Source organism: Lissotriton helveticus, chromosome 9 (assembly GCF_964261635.1).
Source record: "Lissotriton helveticus chromosome 9, aLisHel1.1, whole genome shotgun sequence".
Taxonomy (NCBI): domain Eukaryota; kingdom Metazoa; phylum Chordata; class Amphibia; order Caudata; family Salamandridae; genus Lissotriton; species Lissotriton helveticus.
The window spans coordinates 919,586,275-919,607,093 of record NC_136070.1 but is presented as its reverse complement, the minus strand read 5'-3'; the positions used below and the strand labels follow the sequence as shown (position 1 = coordinate 919,607,093).

Sequence of the window (20,819 nt, the reverse complement as noted above, 5' to 3'; positions counted from 1 at the left end):
AAAGGTATGGACCTTGAAAAGAAGTAGAGCAAGCTGTAGATTGCACTTGATGCTTGGTTTTTAATAGATTGGATGTGTTTTTATTAATTCTTTGTTTACCCCTACTTATGGTACATTACAGTAGTCCAGCCTGGACCTGATCACAGGTGAAATGGCTGCTCTTTTCCCTTCAATGGTTAAAAACGAGAGTATTGATTTCGGTGTTAGTACATTAAGTATTAATCTGGGTAGTAGTTTTGAGAAGAAAATACATTTTTACTCCCAGGCTTCAATCAACACTGTTGCTAGGAAGAGGGAAGTGTCAAATGTCCGAATTAAATTGACTACAATTGGTAGTATGAGGCAGAGAGGGTCCATCCAACAAATAAGAACCTGGGTACTCATTTTGAGAAGAAAATACATTTTTACTCCCAGGCTTCAATCAACACTGTTGCTAGGAAGAGGGAGTGTCAAATGTCCGAATTACATTGACTACAGTTGGTGGTATGAGGCAGAGAGGGTCCCTCCAACAAATACAACCTTGTGTTTTTTCATGTTTATTTTATGTCTTTTTTTGTCTATTCAGTACTTAGTTTACTTTTCAGAGTCACTCTTTAGATAGGGTTAGGTTTGACTGGGTGTCAAATGATCATCTTAGTGGGGTCTGCATCTGCAAAGAAGTGGTTGCCATAGGACCTGATCATGATGGCTAATGGTTGTCCATAAATAATAAATAAGTATTGGGTGAAGACTGATCCTTGGATAACCCCCATGGTAGTATTAGCAAAGAGGATGTTTATGGGCATTGGGAACTTCTTTTGGTTGTCGGCCTTAGGCTTTTTAAGGCGCGGTGATTATCACATGTTTTATGGAGTTGTGAATTGTACCATTTAAAAGGGAAGCATCAGTTCTGCTTGTAAAGTTGGTTGCAGGGGTATTGGAGAACTTTCTTCATAAGTACAGCTGAGCAAGGTTCCACTGGGAAGTTGGCCAGTTGTGCACCTTTCTCCTCCCAACAAGTTGGCGAATGATGATTGCACGGTTTATCCTGATGATGGAAAGGTTCAAACTCAACGGAAAGCTTTTCCGGACTTGCCTGATGCCTTCAGAAATCTTCTTGTGCTGAGAAATGTGCTGGACGATTATTTATTCACCAGAAATATTGTTACCTGTGCAAAGTAACGTTCACTTTACAGAAAGGAGAGATCTTAGTTTTTAAGACGTTCGGTGTACCTTTACAGTGTTCCTGAAAAGCGTTCGGTACATTTTCCAGGTTTGGATATTTATTTAAAATTGTTAAAGATCTCCATTGGTAGGTTCAGATCCTCCTTGATGCATTTGGTGAGGTGGACCGTTGGTGCATGTTTTATTATCTTATGTACACTTGGTATTACACATGAATTTGTCAAATGTAAAACACAGTATGTTGTTTGGTATTGAATGGAGGCTAGCTTTACCCTGCTAACTTTGTCACACCTTTACTTGAGTAGTAATTGTGCATGGTTTTTACAACTTTAAATTTCAACCCTCCGTTCAGCAAAGATTAATGGAGCGATTTGAATGCTCTTTTCAAGATCATGCTTTTTCAGGTTCATGCACATTCTTTCGCCTTGGTTTTTAGGTCTCGCCTGTCAATGCGCTTGCGCATTGAGCTTGCGAGAATATAGGGGCTTATCCAGAGCTTAACCAAACTGGCGATTTCATGCAGTGCCCATGAAAAGCAAGCTCAATGCGCAAGCGCATTGACATAAAAAGCGCGTGCACGCGTGCACATCAAAGCCAGCCAGCTTGGTGCCTCCAGCAGCTCTTCAAAGGGATTCGCTCCGCCCCTTGCTGCATCAAAGGCTTTCATTTCGCGGCCATGTTTTTTACTTTCATTTCGCGGCCGCGTTTTTTTTTCGGCCCCTGTTGTGCCGCCCAACTTGTTTTTCTTTACTTTCCTCAACGCATTCCATACAAGTGCGTGTGTTTCTACTTAGTCTTCTCTTGATTTCACGGCCAGCAGATCCAGTCACACTGGTACACATGGATGGTTGGCTAAAGCTCCTCTTCCTCTGTCTATTCGCTCATCACTAGTCCCTCTTTGTCTCCTGCATCGCCACAAGTTTTGCGATATCATTCGTTGAACTTATCTTAGGCGTTGGGATACTGTGCGATCTCGCCTGATACCTGATCTTACTGACTTACTCTGCCCAACACCACTCTGGGTTCCGCAGTGCCTTTCAGTCGCGTGACCGTGGGTAGGAGGCCTTGGAGCTCATGTCCTTGCACACGTCAGCAGTTGTGATGCGCACCCTACTTTGCTTTCAGGGGCCTTCGTCCTATTATCTAGTTCCCCAGTGTTTCGCGCTGCCCTCGACTGTGATTCATAACTGAACCTTTTAATTATTCATTGTTCCTTCCTCGTATCTTTATTTTCATCAGCCCTGTCTTGTGAGCATCACAGTGTCACTGATTCAGCACTTGTTCGAGATCAGAGAACATTTTCGATCATTGGCTCTCCATGCATGCCAGCCCCTCTGCAAGTACATCTTCTTCTGTCCCTCGCCTTATTTATTTTACTGACATGTTTCACAGTAATGCAGGCTGCTGTACAACAGGGCTTAAAGTCTAGAAAAAAATAGCGCAGTTACGCAGCAATCATTGACTGCATCATAGCTCTATTTTTTTTTTTACTTCCAGCCATGTTACACTGCATTGCTGTCACTGCTGTGCAACATTTAAAAAAAAAAAAAAAAACATTGACAAAGCCAATAGATTTCGCATTTGTGAAACCTATTGGTTTCCCATGGGTCCTCGTTCACCCTATGTATAGCTCGGGTTGCTCCCCTCTGAGGGGGTTTTCTTTACCCTCCACTACCCCTGTCGGTTGGGTTGGACATAGGCTATATTGTATATAAGCACAAAAAAACAGTTCTTGGGCTTATGGACACAAATTTATCACATACATCCAATTATATTTTTTTCTTTGGACACTTTCTTGTTCTTTATTCATTATGTAAAGGCGCCGCTCAACAAACTCTCTTTTGATATTTAGTATGTGTAATAAGTAACATAAAAATCTGATACTTATACTCAAATAGTGTTATTTTGGAATTGCCCATTGGATGACTTTTGTTTTCGAAGATTTGCTACCTAATTCTTGTCTGGCAAAAGTGCGTGAATATTTTTACGAATATTCGAGGGCCTGGAAAGTTCGTTGTAGCCAGGGCTGTTCGTGCTCACTCCCTCTTTAATTTCCAACGTAGTGTTAATAAGTGCATTGGTGTAAATGTGAACGTGCATAGCGTCACTTGAACATCTAGTGCATCTGTGCATCGCATGTCATTACACTTACGCCATTGTCCCTTCTTATTCTGTAAAGTTTGCTTTCTGTGTGTAATTCTCCTTCTGCAAAAATATTCTCTTTAACGCGCTTTGTGGTTCTGTTTAGGAACCAATATTTTTATTTGCCCTTCTGTTTTCAATTGTGGCTATTTGACCCTGCTGTTTCAACAGATAAAATGCAAATTACAAGCAATTTGTCCCAAGCCCGAAAATGTGCTTCTGGGAGGAGGAGCTTTAACCCCTTCACTGCGGGCTAATTCCCCCGCAGTGCGGGGGGAGGGGGGCCGCGCACGGCGCCGCTGTGCTCATGACGAGCCCAGGCTCTTCATGCAGCACGGTGCTCCTGTGCTGGTGACGAGCCTGGGCTCGTCATGACCACACCCAGCACAGCACAGCGGGGGAATTAGCCCCGCGTGTGAGCGTTCTAACGGTCATGACTAGCCTGAGCTCGTCATCAGCACAGAAGGGGTTAACACATACACGCCGCTACCTATCTTAATAGCTGTGCAGTCGGGGATACAGGAGCTTTCCTAGCTACGGTGCTGGGTGCAGGAGGCAGAGGTCGCCTGTATATTCACTCATCAAGATCTTATGTTTGCTCAGTATGTTCCCTCTATTAACTGACACCTTTCGATTGTATGCATTCGAAATGTCTCGGCATCTCTCTCTCTCTGGTCGAGCTCCTCGGTGTTTTTTTTTTTTAAACTACTTTTATTTAAAATGAAACGGGTGTGGTGAAAGAACGACACATCCTCCGCACCTCACGATAATAATTAGTTTATCTTTAAATGGCTTTGACGCGCAAGGGAGCAACACGATACATTTTTAGGTAAGGGTTTATTTATTGCACAGTTGGAGTTTCATACAGTCAATAAGGAATGTATCTGTGTCGTACAGCATATTTTAACTGTCAGTTTCCAAAGTGACACATTAAACTACTGAACATATATTATTGCAGATTCCTTTGCGAATATGCGAACAAACTCCCCGACACTACTTATTCCTCCCACTCCCGCTTGCTACCCTGATCCCCCGCCCCCCACGCCTCGCACCAGACTACCATTTGTCGCATTTAGACTACTTGCTCTCCCACCTGACTTGAAAGGCAGCCTCGCACACCAACATTTGTCTCTCACACCACAGGCTCCTGCTCCCCCGCCCACCCAGCAATGCCGAGAGCTATTCCCTCCCACTTGCTGGCTCCCCTGCTCCCCCACCCGACTTGAAAGGGAGCCTAGTTTAGTCTCTGCAATATATGTTGTGTGATTTATGCCCAAGAAATTTTATGTGTTTTGCTCCCACTTCAACATTTATTATTGGGTGAAAGCCAAACCCGCTTCATTCCTTTCTATTACCACCCACCTCTACTTCTGTTGGAACTCGTGACTGGGGGCGGGGGCTGTGCATGAGGCAGGTAGCTTTATTGTGGCTACCTAGATCTGTAGCGCGCCTCAAGGAGCTTGGGGCTCGACAGCAATGCCCAGCTGGCTGTCCATGTCTGCTTCTTCCGTGCCATCTTGCCTGCCGCCTTTCACCACCGTAGATCATCTTTTACAACTAACATTAGGTCACTATTCATTATTTATAACATTTTTAAAACATTGTGATTTGTCACATCAATACATGTAAGACAGGGGAAAACTAAACATGTACCTTTACTAATGCTATAGATGTAACATTTGCTAAATTTATAACTATTGGCATTTCAAATAACAAAATTAATACTTTTATAATTTGCAAAACATAAACAAAAAGTAAAAAATATTTACATTTACCACACCAAAAGGTCAAACTTTTGTATTGCGAGACCTATTGCATTTCCAATGCTTATTTGTGTTTTGTTGATTACTGGTGTGTTCTGGTGTACAATAAGTTACGGTGGTGCAGCTGTGCTGTTACCACACCTCTTGTCGTTTTCATTCTGGAAAATCGTTGTACTACTCAAAACCTAACCCAGTACATGGAGAGCTATTGGTCGATTCATCTTGTAATGTCATTAAATCCCGATCCACAGGATAAGTGAAAAGGGTGCAGTGCAAAGGCACGTATCGGAGAGAATTATCTCAAGCTGAGATAAGGATATCAAACTGTAACATTTGGAGGTGCTTTGAATACTAACCGTAAATCCTACTGGTTAAATCTATCTTCTGGAACCTTCAGCTACACTGTGAAATTATTAAAGAAGTAGATATGCCCTTTTGTAATTCTGCTCACTTAAAAATAACATGGACACGTCTGTAGGGTTTCTGTGTTCAGGAAGCTCCTTTATTATTCCATAGGTAAAGAGTACAGAGAAGTGCTGAACATTTGGTCATCTTGCAAAGACCAGGAGGACGAGCCAGACGACTTCAGGGAACAAACACTAGCACTGCGTTCCATTTGAAGATAATGTATAATCCAAGCGATAAACTTTCAAGTTCAGTATACAGGGGGTGAGATACATCTCTCAAGATGCCCATTCTTTGTTTATTTATAACTGCCTAACTGGTGTTTTTTCTCGGTGCAAAAAGAGGGAGCTGGGAGATTTGATAGCAGGGGTAGAACAGTATGTGCCGGATGCACATTATTGTATGTTCAGCAGCCAAACCATCTGTGCCACGAACGGCACAGACTTATGTAGTGTTCCCCACTGAAGAATAAATCTGGTTGACTGAAATACCAGCTGTAAATAAAGTGTCAGAAAATAAAAATAAAACTGAACTGAAGCACTTTCCAGAGATCTTTATTATTGCAGTCTTAAAATCTCTTAATATGAGTTGCTTTACATATTACAGCGTTGTTTGCTCAGATTAAAACCAAATTATGCAACCCGAAGGTGAATGGGACCGCATTAGTTGGGACATTGTATGCTTTTAAAATTATACTTGTTTGCAATTTGAAACGAGTGTAAGAAACATGATTTTTTTGGGGGTGATGGACAAAGGTAGGGTTAGAACCCAGGTCTCCATGGTCTGTAATTAAGCGGCTATTTATTGACTTAATTCGTGAAATGTCTTGTAAAATGTGGAATTGTAATGGATGCTAATTTGTAGCGCTGTAGAGGACTGAACAATGGTTTTTATGTCATCCTTATCCCTTACACAGTAAAAATCACTTAATGTTCACCGAGTTGCAGACTTCATGAGCGGGCGTTTCGCATTCTTTAGGGTGCTGTCTATTGCGGAAAGGGGTCAGTCCTGTGAGTTTACAGGGAGGGCGGGAAATCCTTTTTGTACACGTTTTCAGTTTTCTTGAACGGATCCAAAATATTGTTGCTGAGATCTGGATTTACCGCCTTCCAAAGTTGAGCTCCCAGTAGCTAAATCAACCGTCTGCCATATTTTTTCTTGTTTTACCTAGTTTGTGCAATCAGGTTTGCCTGGCTTGATCTTGGGTTTTGGTGGTGCATGCATGGTGGGAAACAGCTTGAATCTATTTGGGACCAAAATACTTGTGTGCTTTAGAAAATAGTGCTGAGAAGTTTAATATATTTGTCAATTTATGCCAGTAATTAACTTTGAGGCCCGTGAGATATTTGATTTCTTTAAGTAGGGGCAGAATCTGGCTGCTTGATCTTGTCCAATTTTGCAATCTTTCTTCCATTCTCTAGCATAGATATTGCAGCAGTTGTAAAGTATTGATAGCACAAAGGCCCTGGTTAGGTAAGTGTGGGAGGAACCTCGAGCAGTGGCAGGCTCCTTAGTAATAACAGCAAGATATAAATGTTGGTATTTTTTTACCACTATGATGATTTAATTACCAGAAGGGACGTCCTTGACCAACCATTATCGTACAGACTTTACTGCATGTTTTGGGATTGGAATGTCTCTTAACACTACATGACAGAGGAAATGCAGGCTGTTTGGTCTTCCACTTTCAGGGTTTGGGTGTCAGATCCTTTAATTTTATGATGATCCACATCCCCATCTGCATATAGTTCGATAAGGATCTGGATTTCTGATTATCCTGCTTCAAGGAAGCTCTTCTGTGATATTCACAATTTCAACTCATGTTCCAGAACCTTATTTTGTGGAGAATAGTATTTGTTTCTAGGAGTTCACGCAGCTTGGGTGAAGCCTACCCAGCTTAATTTAACTGCTGAAGGGTAGGTTTGGGATTGGTCTGAAGTGTTTAATCAATCAGGGGTTTATATAGCATGCTACTCACCCGTGAGGATCTCAAGGCACGGGGGGCGCTCCGGGTCAGTCGAAGAGCCAGGTCTTGAGGTCCTTCCTGAACGTGTGCGGGGTGGGCGAGCGTCTTATGTTCACAGGGAGCTAGTTCCAGGCTTTTGCTGCGATGTAGGAGAAAGGTCTCCCGCCGGTTCTCTTTCTGTGGATGCATGAAACCTCTACAAGGGTGAGGTGGGCGAGGCGGAGGTTCCTCTTGGGTAGGTGGAAGGATAGTCTCTTGTTGAGGTAATCTGGACCGATGTTGTTGAGGGATTTGTAGGCGTGGGTGAGGAGTTTGAAGTTGACCCTCTTTTCAACGGGGAGCCAGTGAAGGCCTCATAGGTGTTGGGTCATGTGCTCATGGCGCAGCTTCCCTAGGACGAGTCTGGCTGCGGCATTCTGGATGGTTTGTAGTTTGTGTAGAAGAGTTTTGTTGATTCCGACGTAGAGGGCATTGCCGCAGTCCAGTCTGCTGGTTATTAGTGCAAGTTATGACGCTCCTTCTGCAGTCTGGGGGAGGGCATCCATTTGAAGGCCTTTACGAGGATGCGAAGGCAGTTGACGCTGGTGGAGGCGACGGTGTTGATCTGGCGGTTCATGGAGAGGGAGGAGTCAAGGATGATGCAGAGGTTCCGAGCCTGGTCTGTAGGGGTGGGTGGGCTCCCGAGGGCGGGGTCCACCATTTGTTGTCCCGGCGGTGGTGCAGGGCCCGAGATTGAGGATCTCGGTTTTCTCTGAGTTTAGCTGCAGGCTGCTGTCCTTCATCCAGGCGGCCACGTTCTTCATTCCTTCCTGGAAGCAGAGTCTGGTGTCTTCAGGTTTCTTCGTGAGTGAGAGTACGAGTTGGGTGTCGTAGGCGTAGGATACGATGTTAAGAGCCCATGCTGTCTGACGATGGCGGCGAGGGGGGCCATGTAGATGTTGAAGAGCGTAGGGCTGAGCGATGATCCCTGGGGTACTCGGCAGCTGATTTCTGTGGGTTTGGAGAGGAAGGGAGGGAGTCTGATCCTCTGTATCCTGTCGGAGAGGAAGAATCAGATCCCGTTGAGGGCAGCTCCTTGTATTCCTGTGTATGAAGTTTAGCAGCGAGTGTGCAATGTGAGACGGTGTCAAACGCTGCGGAGAGGTCTAGAAGGATGAGGGCCGCGGTGTCTCTCTGATCCAGGAGCATGCAGATGTTTGTGGTGGCGAGGAGGGCGGTCTTGGTGCTGTGGTTGCTGCGGAATCCAGAATGAGAGGCATCCAGGATGGAGTTCTCTTCCATGAAGGTGGTCATCTATGTGTTTACGATTCTCTTGGTGACTTTGGCCGCAAAGGGTAGGAGAGAGATGGGCCGGTAGTTTTTCAGGTCTGTAGTGTTGACTCAAGATTTCTATAGTAAGCGAGTGATAATTGCACACCTTAATTCATTAGGCAGTGATCCTTGGTAGAGTGAGTCATTTATAATTCCCATTATCTCCTGGCACATCGAGGGCACGTTTTCCAGTGATATTCAAAGGTTTTAACTTATCAGCATCGTTTAACTTTTGTCTTGAGGATCATATCTTCGAAAAAAAGACATCAAGTTCTCGTACTGTTGGTCTAAAGTTACAAGGACGTATTTTAAATCCACCCCCTCAGTTAAGTCTCTAAATATTTTTGGATAAACTTCCTGGTCTGGTTTATTCCTTGATTGATTTGGTAATGCTGTTTCTTTACTTTATTTATTTTTCTACGCTAATCCCTTGTGTGGTTGCAGATTTGGATTTCCTTCACCACTGTTCCATTTACAAGCCCACTTTTTCAGGTTAGCTAGATCTGGATTGAACCATTTGACTGTCTTCGGAGTTGCATGAGAGTCCAGTGTTCTAAGCGAGAATAGGCTCATCTGCATAACAAAGTACTAATCAGAAAGGAAAAGTCAAATACTCTTCTCCTTAACTATATTCGTGCATCATCATAAAAAATCCTAAAATTCTGCCATACATTTTTTTGGGGGTACAGTTTGTGAATTGTAGGGCATGTGTGGTATATTTTTTTTTTAGATCGAAAGGTTCTCCAAAAACATCTATTTTCAGTGACTGTTGCCTAAAATTAAAGAAATGTCAATTGCAAGGGCGTAAATAAACTGGTTTGGGATGACTGGAATGTATTTATTTATTGATTGCGCTGCCACTCGTGGATTGTTTTGTGGTCATAAAGAGTCACTAGCATGCTTGACAAGTGGCAAAGCTCCTTCACATGCTTTGCTTATTGTCTTCCTGGGACATTTGTCGTACTGCATCATGGGTTCAGCCCCAAAGAAAATCGGGTACAATAGTGATCAGCGATCAGTGTCTTTGATCTCCATCCCTGCCACTTCACTTGGCTACAACTGTACCATCAATAGCCGGAGCTGCATTGCAGAGCAATTGATGGCAGAGGCATAATTGATAGATGGGGCTCCCGGTTTTATGGTATTTTTTTTACATTTCCGTCTGGATTTATCCATATTTATTTTTTGGCCATCTTATTGGTAGTTATCCATATTTATTTTGTATTTCAAGAATAAATGTAGCTGTAAAATGGTATATTTCCACGTTTATATAACTCTAAGACGTTCACTCAAACATGGATGCCTGTCACGTTTTAGCAAACTAAGCAGCCACGTATAACAAGACTACACTCACAGGTACATATTAGCATCATATTACAAATATATGTTCACATATGCTTGTATTTAAGGGTATCTCATCCTGTATTTTAACCCTCCATGCTCTCTGCCTGCTCAGCTGTGGCTTAGAAATCATGAAAGACCACATGGAGAGTTTCTCACAAGAAGCACCATTTTCAGTATTTTTCCGCTTTTAAAAATAAATACAGACAGGAAGTACATTGTTTTCTGTCTCTATTTATCTGTAAAAATGGGAAACCTGAAGTCTTATTGATAGAGTATTTTCATTGAACCTCAACATTGTGATTACTAGCAAAAGTATCAGGGCACTCTCCGACCTGTGAAAAGTAATTAAATACGTTTCATCTGTTGGAAAGTTTACTGCGCATGGTATTTTTTCCAGCTTTGGGGCTTGGTAAATGGGTAGAGCTTGTGCTTAAGAGCCAACGGTATGCCAGGCAGAAAGGATTCTGCCCAGTCCTGCCTGTTTGGCAGAAGCACCAGCCTGCTATGTAGTCTGTAAGTAACTCTAAATATCAATCCGTTTCTGTAAAATTCTATTTACAAAACAAAAAATAGATCAGAAACAATAGCATGCATACAATTTAGTAGAACTCTGAAGCACTCGGCTGAATCACAAAGTACTTTTTAAATGTTATCAAACTAAACATGCAAAAAGTAACGAAACGATGCCTGTGACAATGATGTGACGGAAAAAGATTATGGTTACACATTTCCTAGTTTTATATAGCATTGATTCTTGAAGACTCCTAATTAAATTAAAGAAAAGTTGACGCTGCTGGGTTTCCTTTCTATTTAGCAGACCGCAAGAGTGAGGATCGGTTGGGATACTGGCGTAAGAGGGAGAGTGAGTGACTTTTGATGGTTGGTGCGGGGCATACCATTGAGTATAACACATGAAACAGTAGATCGGTTATAGGGCGAGGGATAGCGAGAGTTTGGAATAGTGTGTGAGGGTGTGGGATAACAGTGGTTGAGTGGATTGGGAAGAGTGAATGAGTGGGCTTATTGGGGGGGGGTTGATCAGCGTGTTAACCGCTACCGCGCTGGCGGGTTTTCCCGCTGTGCGCTGAATTTTGAAAAAACGCGCGGTTTGTGACAAAGCCAGCTCGTCATCCGCGTAGCGCAGGTAACGCCCATGACGAGCTGGCTTTGTCATCCGCATCGAAGGGGTTAAAGGCTGTGAAGTTCTGTTGAACACATCATTAATGTAAAAAAAGTGAGTGCAGACTCGTTTCTGTGTGTGCATATTTGTAAATGTGTATTTAAATATGTATTTGTAGATATACATATATAGAGATAGCGAGAAACAGATTGACAAGGTATGTTTTGCTTAATTCGTAGAGTTTTCTTTTAATGCACTCATCTGAAATGAAAGGCTCCTAAAATTTTGGTTTTGCGTACAGTATTGATGTAGGACGAAATATTGGGACCTGGTGAGAAAAGTTAATGTAATAAGCTTCCACTTCCAATCAGTCTGAGCATATGTGGTTGACCCCGCTACCATCGAGGCAAAAAGCACCAACAATGGACATTACTTCGAGTAAGTCACAGGGCAAGTGACTTACTCGAAGTAATGTGCACAATGTGTCGCAAGGCCTGCAGCACTGTCAGTTATTCACAGGACCTGCTACACACAACCTAATTGTTGAGCTGTAGAATTTGCAGCAGAAAACAGTCACCGGGATGTCTGTAAGCAGCACTGCCATCAAGTCACAGGCTCATCAGCTACGTCTGTCATACCCACAGGTTTGAGTCAACATTTTTTTTGTTCCGAGCGCGAAATTACGTTCGCAATTCTGCTGTTTTCCCAGAGATACCTGAGAGAAAAAGTGAGTAAATGCAGAATTACTGTTTCATGCAGTTAGGGAGCGACCCCCATCAAACGCTCCCTGTGTTAGCTAACCACCGTTTTTACGTAGGTTTGTCTTTGAGTGTCTCTAGACTCGCTAGTATTCTGCTGAGTTTCATGCCCCTTATATTTTCCCTGCAGGGTGTTATGACTCTAGTGATGCAGGAAGGAAAGCAGGCGAGGGGCTATTTGTGAAAAATTTACTTTACGAATCTAGCACCAATATATTTCCTTTGGGCATCGTCTTCCTCTCATCCGCCTGTGAAGCAGATTTGGGCGTTTCTGTATGGTCCAATTTCATTCCGTCGTCGAACTTAAAAGGTTGTTGCAACACCCTTGTCACAGTAACAGCAGCCTTTTGCTGGCTTCTAATAAGAGGATCGCCATAGCACAGCCACCCATAAAGGTGCTCTCTATATATAAGCGCTTGAAAAATCCAGTACGTCACAGCTTTCAGTACAATTTCAGACCAGGCCCAAGAAAAGAAAAAATAGAAATGATCAAAGCAATGTGTAATAAAAGAAAAATTGAATCGCAAAGCAACAATGGTTTCACAAGCCCAGCGCAAGGCATTCGGAATGAACATATGGCTTCCATCACAAGAGGCCTTTTCAGTCCATCTTTTCAGTGACCATGTCTGGTGTTAAGCGGCAGAGACTGCCTGGGTTCTGTTGAATTTTGCACATAACTGCTTCTCGTATTTTTTGTAGCCAAGTACTTACCCCGTCCATGTTTATATTTGCCAACATTCTCTGACCCAAAAGAGTTTTTTCTTTTTTTTTTTAAGGTTTTAAACAACTATTTAGCATATTGGTGACATTGCGAATAGCATTTTAGGACTTTAAACACGACAATGAGATTAATTAAGGAGAAGTTGAAAGGAACATTCAGTTTACAAGAGATTCAGATCAAATAGCATGGTAAATTTTTCGGTTGGGCTTTGGCTGGAGGGGTTTGGAGACTACATAATCTGCACAGGATTGAGTCTACCCCAGGTCTCTTCAAAGTTTACCAGTCAGTAGTGACGTAAATGTATTCCTTTCAGATTCTTCCCAAGAGAAGGGTGCCCATAAGGTTTGCAAACTGCATATGGTGAAGGACCATAAGACTGAGGCCTGTATGAAGAGCCTTGAAATGTAGAGAAAAAGAGTGTTTGGCTCATTACGTGATAGAATAAGCAAAATGGTTATACCTGAAAGACTAGATTATCGTAGGAAGAGGCGCCTAAGATTGTGGAAAGAGATCACCAAGGTTCTGTCACTGAGCATTCAGCGACAGGGGATTTTGAGACTGCAGATTTATGTTATGTTATGTTATGTTATCAAGCTTTTGTATAGCGTGCAGCTACTCGAAAGGAGTGTCCCGACGCTTTACACCATCAACTCATAATGAAATAACACAACACAGCTAAAAACAGACATCAGAACAAAACAAAAAACAATAAGCAGTTAAAACAGACTAGGAGTTGAAAAGCCAGGTCTTCAGGCCCCATCTAAACTGGAGCAGATTGGCAGTACTCCGGAGAGAAAGTGGAAGCAGATTCCAAAGCTGGGGGGCTCTGCAACTAAAAGACCGCCCTCCCGCACGGGCCTTCCTCACCCGTGGGACCACCGCTTTAAAGAGGGCTTCCGAGCGGAGGGAGCGAGCTGGACGATAAAAAGTCAATCTCCGCTGCAGATATCCCGCTCCTGATCCATGCAAAGCTTTATGCATCAGGGTCAGGGATTTAAACTGGATCCGCTTCCTAATGGGGAGCCAGTGAAGCGTCTGGAGCAGCCCTGAAGCTCGAGCTCGTCTCCCTAGGCCAAAGATCGCCCGGGCAGCAGAGTTCTGCACCACCTGAAGGCGCTGGACCAGATAATCGGGAAGGCCTAGAAAAAGAGCATTGGCATAATCTAGCCTCGAACCGACCAGAGCCTGCACAGTAATCCTCCTGTGCTCCACAGATAACAGAGGCAAAAATTTGCGGAGCATTTTCAATATTCCGTAGCAGGTGCCGGCCAGGCCAAGGATGTGAATTCGGAGCGACAGCTGATTGTCTAGCTTGACGCCCACATTTTTGGCCACCACGGAGGACTGTGCAGGAGGACTCATGTCGGACGGCCACCAATGCTGCCACTCCGGATCGGCAACGCAACCAAAAAATAAAATCTCGGACTTGCCCGAGTTGGCCCTCAGACTGTTCCGCTGGAACCAGTCGAAGACCAGCGCAAGGCAGTCCCGGATTCTCTCTCCAACAAACTCTTGATCTTTCCCGCATGTGAAGAGGAGTTGCGTGTTGTCGGCATAGGAGACGATCTGGGCCCCGTACGCCTCCACCAAGGCCGCCAGAGGGGACATAAAGATGTTAAATAATGTGGGGCTCAACACAGAACCCTGTGGAACCCCAACTCCCAAAGGCGGCATCTCGGCGGAGCTCTGGGAAACCCAGACCGTCTGGCGGCGGCCTTCCAGGAAAGAAGTAAACCACCTGAGATTTATTAGTAAAGTGCTGCGGAAAATGCTACAGCTGCTGAAAAAGCATACACCCACCATACCACATGGCTGTACTGCGAGTAGACTCAAAGAAAAGCAAACCGCTGTCAATGTCTAACCATTCGATAGTCTTACTATCACAAAAGACCGCACATAACCCAAAGACAGGGGAGAGGATGTAGCCTTACGGCTAGAGCGATACCTCGAAGCTGGGGAACCAGGTTCGAGCCTCGGCAATGATGTTCAACGTCCTGTGCTTCTGGGCAAATCACTTAATCTCCCTGTGCCTAACATAAATGATTGTGTCCTTGTGTAGCCTAACTGGTGCTCATGTAAGGCGCTCTGATACCTGATCTCATGGGTCTAGTTTGCCCTATATAACCTTCAACAAAAATAATAATAAAAAAAAATAGTGAGGACAACTCTTTGCGCTCGGTCTCTGCTCTATAGGAGGATTGTGGTGGGACGAATGAAAAGGAACGACATACAGGGTTAGATAATTAAAAAAATAAATAAGGAAGGGTGACCCAGTTATCGAATTTGAACAACATTCTATCAATGTCAAAATGAATGTATGTTGCCTTGAGGCTGAAATGGCAATAGCGCTTCAAAAGAAAGTTTGATGATCTTAAATCTTACAGAAGAAATCAACTCAGTTGAAATGAGTCTTAGTGAAGTGCCCATGGATCTAAAAGCACCCCTAGCAACACTAGAACCACAAGAGGATCCTGAAAAAGATTTTAATGAAGATTAACTATGAGTAGAAATGGGTTCACCTTCAGATCAGTTAACTTTGTATCAAGTGCTAGTGAGGACTGCAGAAAATATCTATGGGGTGCAGCTCGAAGAGGAACAAGCTTTGATGCTTGCTTCATGCTGGAGACCTTTCTCCCATTACAAAAGAAAACCAAGTTCCTACCATGCTATTTTGCACTGAAGGTCAAGAAATGGAAGCTATTAGAGAGCTAGCCTCCTCAAAGGCATTCATGTGATGAGTAACAAGAAAATACAAGAATCAGTTAGACTTGTAGCCGCAGATGCCTTGCCTTTGAATTTCCCCAGGCGTCAGACTTGATTTGGCAGATTTTTTTTTGAGAGCAGTACACCTAGCGCACCCGTACTTTGTGCCAAACAGCTTTGCGTGCGTCATCCGTGCCAGAAGTGACATCCACAGCACCTATATAGACGCCACCTTGGCTCGCTGACGTTAGTTCTTTTTTTTCCATGCCAGCCAGTGCTGACCACCCCTAAGTCATTTTTTGACTGGAATTTTTCAACGTTTTGTCGAGGATCTTTTAAATTTTCCTCCTAGTGTGGTAGGACATGCCATCCAGGAAGATAGGTTTTTTAGCCCTGCGGAGCCTGTCATCAGTCGATGCCAGTGATGGACCTGCACCGTGTCTGCCTGTGGTGGTTTGAGCGCAATCACAACATGAAGTCTTACTACGATTGCCGGGCCATGACCTGAAGGCTTTGAGGGAGGAATTGCTGAAGCTCATGACGGCCCAGCATGCAGCTTCACAAAAATAGAGGTCTAGATTGAGTGAAAGGTCCTGGGATCGTTCGCGGAGCCTGAAGTTGTTGTCATCCCACTCCAAGTCTTTGGGACATGCAGGTAAGCTGTACAAGAAGAAGAGCAAGAAGTTGAAGCGGTTTGCAACTTCTCAATTCAATTTCAATTTATTTATTTTCTTTTGGAACTCCTACAGAGGTCCACAAAAACACGCCAACAATTAAAAGGACAAACTTCACATACAATACTAAAATTCTTCCATATATATTGCTATAAAATTATATCCAACATACTGAGAAATATGCAGGTAATGCTATAAACATAAGACAATCACATGACCGACCGATAAAAAAATCTTATATCAAACATACTAAGAAATGTGCAAATAGTGCTATGAATACATGAAACAATCAAATAACCAACCAATTGGTATTAAATCGTAACCAGAAAACTACTGTTAGACAATGTTCTAATAAATAAGCAAAAATGTTCTAAAAAATGTATATATCTTAAAACAAACCATTTCATTCGGAGGGGACAAGACCAAAGAACGTGCGTCCTGAGCAGAGTGAATATTAAATCTGATAAAAACTGGTTTTAAAAACACTCACCTGGCACTTTGCAGCTTTGAACATACAAATAGGACATGATTTAGATCTTGGATTTGCAACTGGCACATATCACAAATTCTCTTCTCTCTAGGTGTATCCCAGATGCCAGTAACCTCTCTTAAAGGCAGCAGATTGAGTCTCAGTAGGAGTATCAGCCTTCTAATCCTGTGAGGGATATTCCAAGGTAAATACGGCTGTGGTTTATTCCCCAGGGCGCTCCCACTGACCGCCACGTTACTGGACCTGGGCTTGCTTAAAGCAGCGTCTCTCGCCAAAATGATAGGGGATCTAAACTCCTTTAAGAACTGTTTCAAACCAGATTTAGACATAGGAGAAACGGGATTTAAACTAAGACCGAAAGTATCATTTGCACTTACAAAAGACCTAAAAAACGTTGATTGTTCTTTTAGTGTGCCAAAGATTTCTATTCTCAGGGCTGCCCTAAGTGTACCCTCTTCCCCCAAAAGGAGGGAGTTACCCCACCTGAGAACCGCTGCCTGGGCTAAGAGGAAGGACGAGACTAATCCAAATTCAAGGCGCAGTACATGTGGGGCAGCCAAAGAGGTTAAATTGCAAATTTGGCGCATAATTCGTCCTTCCGCCTTATCAAACGAGAGCGAATTATTCATGTCCAACACCTCGTCAGCATATATTAACAAGGGTGAGATTTTGATGTTAAAAACAGATAAGACATGGCTAAAATGGCGTCTCCCGCAAGTTTTTATAAAATCTGTTGAATGCACTTGCCTGGGAGACCGCTTTACTAACACAATGTTTAGTATGCTCCAAGTCTCGACCTGTTTTGGAAGAAACTTTCCCTAAATATACATACAAGTCAACCAGTTCCAGTTTTTCAGAACCAAGCATCCATCTTAGACACCTCTTTATTCTGAGCCCCTTCCTATGGAAAACCGAAATCTTGCTTTTTGCAATATTACTTTTCAAGAAGTGAGCCTCTGCATATTTATTTAAGGCGTCCAGACGGCGTTGCAGGCCAATGGGCGTTAGATCAAATATTGCAACATCGTCTGCATACAATAGAGAGCCAATGGACATTGTACCAATTTTGGGGGCATCCCCCCCTTACAGAGTTCAGAGCGCCAGGGAGATAAGCGATATACAAAGAAAGTAAAAGTGGTGCTCATAGACAACCCTGCTTAAGCCCATTATGCGTTCTAATTTTACATGTTAACCCCTGCGAACTGCCCATCAGAACCTGGCACCAGGTGTCGGTATACAATTCCATAATCAGACCCAAAAGATGATTTGGTATGCCAAAGAAGACAAGTTTTCTCTACAGGGTCTGGCGGTCCACCTTGTCAAACGTCGTGGAGAAATCAAAGGATGTATAAATTGGCATCCCTCATGAGAAAACCTATTTCTCTACAATTGTCTGAACAACCGCTATATTATCCAGGGTGCCATGGTTCTTTCTAAAGCCAGCTTGTTCCGGTGGAAGAATATCCTGATCATAAACCCATTGTTGTAGCTTTTTGCAAATAATTTGCCTGAGGCATCCAGGAGGGCAATCTGTCTAAAACTGGTCGGCACCGTTTTTGGTCCTTTTCTATAAAGGGGGACTGTAATGCTCCCCTTCCAAGAGGGGGGGGGGATTTTATTCATATAGAAACAATATTTAAAGAGTGGCTCTAGAAAATCACCCCATACTTCTGGCTCCTTTTTAATTAGTGCAATTGGGACTCCATATGGCTCTTGTGCGCCGGAGGTTCTAGCAGTCTTTATATACTTTACCAATTCCTTTCATGACGGGGGGCCAAATTCAGTAAATTCAGCAGACGCGGATTTAACCCCATCAGTCAACACGGGAGAAACTGGGCTATTATTTCCATATAATAGAGAGATGTAATCCACCCATTCCTTTTCTGGAATAGATATCGGTGTAGCTCTCTGCCTTAAATCGCAATATTCAGCAATCAAGTGCCAATATTTTCTTGAATCCTTGGCCCTTGCAGCTTCCCTCAGCCCTATCCACTTAACATCAAGCTCCATTCTTTTTTCATTGAGCATGAAGCGTCTTCTCACTCGCGTAAGGCGATTGATTTCCTGCTGCTGGCCAAAGAGGAAATATATATGCTGTTTTCGAACAAGATGGTTAATTGCTTGTTTTAAGGATATCCTATGTGACATATCTTGTTTATACGGGCACGATTCAGAAGACCTGGAGCTTAAATTACAAATCTTCATTTGAGCCTCAAAGAAGGATATAATGTTGGAATAAGTAATACCTTGCTTTTCTACATAAGCCATCTTCACAATGGAACCTACTTCAGCAATGTTTTTTGCGTCCAAAAGGACCGACCATTTCCTTTGTTAAAAGTGGCCGAGCCCTGGCCGGCGTTCCCCCAAGTCCAATGTGGGTAGGTCAAAGGCCACTGTCATGCCCACTATACTATGTTCGCTCCATATCGACGGGCTGACAAAAAAATTATCACAAGCCCCAAACATTTGGTAAGAAACAATCACATAATCTAAAAGGCTCTGAGTATGTTGAGAATGAAAGGAAAAATGGGCTATTTTATCAGCGGGCACTCTCCCATTTAAGATAACAAGATCTAGACTTCTAACGCTATCAAGCAAAAGAAACCCCCGCTTATCTGTTTTTACTTTATTTGGTAATAAAATCTCAGGAATGTGCCAAATTTCCTCTTTGTCAGTATTGGCATAAGTCTCAGAGGCAGAGTTTGAAATTTTAGCATTTAAGTCCCCCGCTAATATCTCCAGGGGGCAATCTTCCCTGGTAGCTATATCCTGAATAAAAGAAAAATACAGGCAAAAGATGATCAACATTTTTCCCAGAGGGGGATATACAAGTTGCCATAAGGAAGGAAGTGGGCGTGTCAGAATCTTTAAGGCATGCCAACTTCAAGCATATACAGAGGTTTGAGGGGTGGGAGAAAACCTGACTCCAATTTATGGAGTTTTTACGCAAAATAGATACCCCCCCCCACTAGCAGGTCCCCTTTCCGATCGTTTAGCATAGCAAGAGTTTACAAAGTAGCCATCACATTCAAACTCTTTACAGGACCACGTTTCTTATAAACGTATAATTATAGGATTCATAATTTTTAAGGAATTTAATTTAGTTTCATTGAGTCCCAGACCAGCCATATTCCTGGACAAAAGTAGCCCACCCAGGCTACCTCAATGGAGCACTCCTTACTGCTTCCGCATGGGTGTTATTCGGGGCTCTTGCAACCCAACTCCACTGTTCGAATTCATCTTCTATGTCTGGAGTCTGAGGGGCAACTGCTACTTTGGGCACAACATTTATTAAAAGCCCACTCCAGTGCCTGGAAACCACTATATCTTTAGGATTGCCAACAGAATACTCTGTTTTGGGGCCCAATGCATCTAGTGCCACTGAATTAGTAGCCTTAGAAACTTTCAGATTTTGGCTATTCGGGCCCGCAATTTGATTTTCCTCATATTGATTAACAGATGTTATATCAAGCCCTCGTTAAAAAAAATACTCAGTTCTTAATAAACCAGGTTGGCCACTATCAGGGAACAAAAAGTGACCCTAGAGTACGGAACAGTGTCATGTACATGAATCTTCACATTTAAAATATCCTTGCTAGCTATCCGCTTTAATGACTCTAGTTCCGAAAATAAGTAAAGAATGAAACCTCTATTTACCGGGATGGATTCAATATCAAATAGCCAGATGAAATCCACCATAGGAGATGTGCCCCACTAGTATTCTTTGGGGCGTATCTCCATGGAATCCATAAAGGGACCCTATCCGTAAAGCTGGCAACTTGCGTTGGATATTGGAGTATGAGACCATATTGGGAGTTGGGACCTCAGTATTTCCACCAGACAGAAATGAGGTCCCTATGAGGGTTCTGTTCGGCCCGACCTGTGATGTAGTTGGGGCTTGGGGCCCTCCCTCTTGGGTACCATCCCCCCTGGGATCAATGGAATCAATGGCCCCAGTCCCTGTATGCAGCGAGGGGACCCCATAACCCATGTGCATTTCCCCACCCAATGGATCTAGTAACTCCTAAGAGGAGTGTTGGATTCCTTGGAGGGACTGCAACGACCGGGTTAAAGGAGATACTTCCGGTGCCGAGTCCCCCAAACTCCCAGTCAGTGCTGTGGGTGCTATAATAGATTCCCTTGGGTTCCCATCTGCTAGTGGAGTTTTAGGGCCTTCCTTCTCCGTTATTAAATGGGCATCGCTCTGGCTTTCCAAAATCTGGGAGAAATGTAATTTTGACACTTTCCGTTTGGGAAA

At 43.3% G+C, this 20,819-nt stretch overlaps 1 protein-coding gene across 5 annotated transcripts in view; it reads left to right on the top strand.

Moving 5' to 3' along the window:
- BICRA (BRD4 interacting chromatin remodeling complex associated protein) overlaps nucleotides 1–20,819 on the top strand; it is a 478,150-nt gene that overhangs the window by 261,838 nt on the left and 195,493 nt on the right. The window lies entirely within an intron of this gene.